Source organism: Mus caroli, chromosome 8, assembly GCF_900094665.2.
Source record: "Mus caroli chromosome 8, CAROLI_EIJ_v1.1, whole genome shotgun sequence".
Classification (NCBI taxonomy): domain Eukaryota; kingdom Metazoa; phylum Chordata; class Mammalia; order Rodentia; family Muridae; genus Mus; species Mus caroli.
The window spans coordinates 34,428,447-34,434,207 of record NC_034577.1 but is presented as its reverse complement, the minus strand read 5'-3'; the positions used below and the strand labels follow the sequence as shown (position 1 = coordinate 34,434,207).

Here is a 5,761-nt window from a genome sequence, read left to right as displayed (position 1 = left end):
CATTTCATGACGGAGACAAGCATGCTTTCCCTGCCTCTGTGTTATTCTGTGTCCAGAGGCATAGCACTGGGCTCTTTATTCCTCCTTATGAAAAACTAGCGTTTCAACCTGTTCACCTTGAAGCTGTAATCCAGCTCTCTCCTCTAGCAAGCTTAAAGCTATGCTACCTTTTCTTCACCTGGATTCAAGTATGTGATGGAAACATTTCTGTCGTGTCAATTTCTCACTCTGTATACCGACAAAGCTCTTTTGTTTCATTAATTAATTTATTCATTTTACATAATAATTGCAGCCTCTCTCCTTCCAGTCTCCTCCTCACACAGGCCCTCTCCTGACCCCCATTCCCCTTCTCCTCTGACCAGGAGGAGGAGGGCCCACCTGGGTATCACACCACCCTGGCACATCAAGTCACTTCAGGACTAGGAGCATCCTGTCCCAGTGAGGCCAGACAAGGCAGCACAGTTAGAGGAATAGGATCCATAGGCAGGCAACAGATTCAGGGACAGCCCCACCTCCAATTGTTAGGGAACCCGCATGAAGACTAAGCTGCACATCTGTTGCTGAATCCAAATATTCTTACTCAAATCATAAAGGTGGTGGTGGTGGTGGTGGTGGTGGTGGTGGTGGTGGTGGTGGTGGTGGTGGAGGCGGCAGCGGCTGCAGCAGAGGAGGCAGCGGCTGCAGCAGAGGAGGCAGCGGCTGCAGCAGAGGAGGCAGAAGCTGCAGCAGAGGCGGCAGCGGCAGGGGCAGCTGTAGGGGCAGTGGTGGTCCTTGCTACCTGCCCCAATGTTTTGTGTTTTCAAGTGAAAGATACACACTCAGTCTTATTGTATTTTAATATGCCTTAAATAGCTCAATGGCTGGGCCATTTTCAAACCTACTGGCATACGAACTCCCCTCTAATATTCCTGAGTAATTACATACTAAAACCCATATTCCATCTTGGGTGCCCCGACCCAGAACTGCAGCCCTCTTGAACTGAATTCCCCCAGCACAGACATGAAGGCTATGTTCTCTGTCCAGCACCTCTCAGGTTTGGCCTGTACTCCTTTCCCTTCATGGCAGCTTGCCCTTTCTGCTCTCCATCCTCAGTCTTTTCCCTTGGAATCCTAAAATCCTGCCTCTGTCTCCCTACTCAACCATTGGCAGCATACAACTTTATTTACCAATCAAAACCAACTAGGGGCACAGGCCCTAAGCATCTTACATGCCAACGTGTGGATTTTCGTGCAATTTTGAGGACCAAATCTACAGCACACATCTGTTAGATATGTATACTCTTTAGTTGGTGGTTCAGTCTTTGGGAGCCCCCAATAGTTCAGATTATTTGACTTTGTTGGTTTCTTTTTTTTTTAATGCAATCATGTTTATTAATATTCTTGATGCTGTTGGAAATTCTCCAATGCTTTTTAGAAATTCTCTTGTATTGGGCTCGTTTTTTAAAATATTTTTTATTAGGTATTTTCCTCATTTACATTTCCAATGCTATCCCAAAAGTCCCCCATACCCTCCCCCCCACTCCCCTACCCACCCACTCCCACGTTTTGGCCCTGGCGTTCCCCTGCACTGTTTCTTAGGGAATTCCTACCCACTTCGTGTCCCTCAATTCTTTCCCCCAACTCTTCCGCAAGACTCCCTGAGCAACATCTAATGTTTGGCTGTGGGCTTGTGCATCTGTTTCCATTGGCTACAGGGTGGAGCTCTCAGAGGACAAAACTCTTTGTAGTAGAGAGACTATCCCCTTCTTTTAAAATTGGAAGATTATATATACAAATCATTTCTCTACATCTTATAACTTATAGCACCAACCCATATATCTATATATAAGATATGAGGGTTGGTGCTATAAGTTATAAGATAGATATAATATCTAATATATATATATATATTAGATATACTATATATATAATTTATATATATATTATATATACTATATATATATAATTTCACAGAATATATATATATTATATTATATATTATATATATATAATTTCACAGAATATCCAGCCCAGGGATTCTAGTCTTGGGATGGGCATGATCTACAGAGATTTGTCTTTCAGTTACACTTGTGCCTGTCTTCCAATAGCCTACATGTCTGAGTGCCCAGCCAGCCCTTTGGAGGTCTCACCACTCCAGGTCAAGTTTGACTAGTGGCCATATCCTCCTCCCCTATGTGGGAAGAGACCCTGTACTCACCAGTTCACAATTTCCAAGCTTGCCTGTGCTCCACTCATAGAGCTCAGTAGGCACTTTCCTGATGGAAAGCTTCCACAGCACAACTCAAATTGCAGTGGAGTGAAAAGTCTGTGCTGCTCATGGAATGGTTCCCAGGATATTGCCACTTAAGGAAAGAATGTAGTTTTGTAACTTCATACTGAGTTCAAGTAAGCTATAGCTCCTTTCCACCTGGTATGTATGAGACAACCCGGGGGGGCGGGGGGGGAGCAGGAGACAGATGAGGAAAACTGGCTTTCTGCAGGCTAACCACAGGGGGTGGTTAGCCTGGGAAGTCAGAGTGGCTTGGCAGCAGCTGGCCAGAAGAACCAGAACAAGATCAGTGTTGGGGCTCCCCATGGAGGTTAGCATGACAGCCGGTGCTGGTGTATAGCCAGTTTAGCATGAATGATTTTTTTAAAACTACATGCTAAATTTCTCCAATGTTGTAACTAAGAATTTAACATTTGGATTTAACACTGCATCTAAGAAAAATAATACTGTCAAATGTGACTAAAATATGATCCATAAAGTCCTAATAAAATATACAGGATTTTAATAACTATTAAAACATCTTTAGAAAGGCCCATGTCATGTTAGACTCAGCCTTTATCNTTGTCTTTATTCATGATGCTTCCCTCCCAGATGATTCCATACTTTTCTGGCATTTATAAACCTCTCATTGACAAATACAAGTGGTTGCTTCCCTTGCATTTTATACCCCTCCAAGTTTTAACCAGACACCCTGCTGTAGTATCCATCATACATGCTATAGAAATGATGTTGTGTCTGTATGTAGTGGATATTNTATAATATGTCTTACATTGTATTGTTGTTTGCATAGCAACATTTTTCTTCCTTTCTTTTAAAAACTATTCCAAGTAAGGATACCAGCGAAAGATCCTGCTCATGATATATCTGGTATAGCTGGATCCCTTTTCTTTCCTGGCTATCAAGGACACTTCCAACACTTCAACAACACTGAAACAGAGAAGGGGGTTATCAGCCTGTGTCAGTCAGCACAAGACCCCATATAGTAGGGCTGTCACAAGTCCCCTGCAGTCTGAGCTTCTGTTTTATATTTTTAATTAGTTTATTTTAATTTAAATATTTTATACAGTATATTTTGATCATCTATTTCTCAAATTTGAATTCCTCCCAAATGGTAAAAGAATTAATTTCCCAGCTCCCTACCCACAAAACTATATATATATATATTCTCTCTCTCTCTCTCTCTCTCTCTCTCTCTCTCTCTCTCTCTCTCTCTCTCTCTCTCCAAAAACAGACCTCACTAAAACAAATATACTGAAAGAAAACAAAATGAAGCAAAAAATATCCATGAAAAACAAAGATCAAAATTGAGTTTGTTTGGGCTGGCCAGTTATTCCTGGGCATCAGCCATGCCCTGGAGTGTGGTTGATACACCTGGTCATACTCCATTTTTTCTTTGCCAGTTTTCAACTGCTAATAGGGTATTATTTTTACCAACCCTATTTAAAAGTTAAGTGATAGATTTTTTTAAAGATTGAAGAAGGGGACGTGCGAGGAGAGATGTCGCCGCGCTGGGCCGAGCACTGCTCCAGCTCCCCTTTCCCCCCTTTGCAAGGTGAGTAGTGTCTATGGGGCTCCCACTGCCGCCGAAAGTACCGCCACCCCGCCACCGCTGCTGGGTGCTAGCTCTATGGCGAGGAGGAGGAAGAGGAGGAGGAGCGCGAGCTCAGAGACCCAAGTGCATAAGTAAAGGGTAAAGTATTTTTATGACACAAATCTACAATCAAGTATAACATTTTGATGCTCCGCATCTAGACTCCTTGTGCTGTCACTATGCCAGCAGCAACCGTAGATCATAGCCAAAGAATTTGTGAAGTTTGGGCTTGTAACCTGGATGAAGAGATGAAGAAAATCTGTCAAGTTATCCGAAAATATAATTATGTTGCTATGGACACCGAGTTTCCAGGCGTTGTTGCAAGACACATTGGAGAATTCAGAAGCAATGCTGACTATCAATACCAACCGTTGCGGTGTAATGTAGACTTGTTAAAGATAATCCAGCTCAGACTGACATTTATGAATAAACAAGGAGAATACCCTCCAGGAACATCAACTTGGCAGTTTAATTTTAAGTTTAATTTGACGGAGGACATGTATGCTCAGGACTCTATAGAGCTACTAACAACATCTGGTATCCAGTTTAAAAAACATGAGGAGGAAGGAATTGAGACCCAATATTTTGCAGAACTTCTTATGACTTCAGGAGTGGTTCTTTGTGAAGGGGTCAAATGGCTATCATTTCATAGTGGTTATGATTTTGGCTATTTAATCAAAATTCTGACCAACTCTAACTTGCCTGAAGAAGAACTTGATTTCTTTGAGATCCTTCGATTATTTTTTCCTGTCATTTATGATGTGAAGTACCTCTGCAAAAATCTCAAAGGTGGATTACAGGAAGTTGCTGAGCAGTTAGAGCTGGAGCGGATAGNACCTCAACACCAGGCAGGATCTCACTCACTGCTTACAGGAATGGCCTTTTTCAAAATGAGAGAAATGTTCTTTGAAGATCACATTGATGATGCNAAATACTGTGGTCACTTATATGGCCTTGGTTCTGGCTCATCCTATGTACAGAACGGCACAGGAAATGCATATGAAGAGGAAGCCAGCAAACAGTCATGACAGGAAATAGTCTTCTTATTTTTATTTTATACGAGTTACACACATGCTTGTATATAGNTTTTATCATCCCTTAAATAATAGGCAATACCTCCCCCTCCTTTTGTAGACCTTCTCTGCTTTCAGTAATAAGTATGGCCTTTCTTAGCTATGATCTTAATAAATTAAAGTACATTCAGGTTAAATCTGGCCTTAATTTAATACACTTCTTATCAAGCTTGTGTGACAAAGCTACATTACTGAATAATTTGATAAACTTTGCCTACTTGAGCTTGGTTTTGTTTTTCCCTTTTCCTAAATTAACTAGCATTGAGTGTAATTTATTTCCCTCTTCCATGCCTCTCCTTCTATTCTGCAGTACTTATAGGTATTTAAGATTGTGGACCATCAAGTTTGCACTTTAGAGAGTGATTTCAATCCTCTATTTTATCAGAAATTGTGATTTTTCTTGCTCTTAGCTAGAAAAATAACCATCTACCACCTTTTTACAGTATTTGCTTGTTTTTGACATTCAGAGTACAGCACGTGCATTGTGTAAATTGTTCAACAGGAATAACAGAAAAAGACAAGGAACTACTGAAGAGCCTAGTAACTACTGTTTCTGTGTGTAGTGTTTAGCCTTCCAAGCACATCTCATGTCTGTTGGTTTCTAATTGGCATGCATAGGCTGCTATGTGACTGAAGAATTTCAAACCAGCTTTACACCCTTCAGGAAGAAGCCCTGTGATTGGCTATGTCCTCTCTGCCAGAAGGCTGGCCTTTAAGATGTTGGAGCTCCAGTTTTATGACAGCACCGCCTCCCTTGATCGGCTTCCTTTTACTCCATCACTTTTACCCTTACTGTTTTATTTTATAAACATATTTATGATGTTCTTGA

At 41.4% G+C, this 5,761-nt stretch overlaps 1 pseudogene across 1 annotated transcript; it reads left to right on the top strand.

The window, feature by feature from the left end:
• The first annotated feature begins 3,759 nt into the window (after nt 1–3,759).
• LOC110299655 lies at nt 3,760–5,048 on the top strand (annotated as a pseudogene). The gene has a single exon (XR_002378506.1). The product of XR_002378506.1 is annotated as a CCR4-NOT transcription complex subunit 7 pseudogene (transcript).
• Nucleotides 5,049–5,761: the final 713 nt, after the last annotated feature.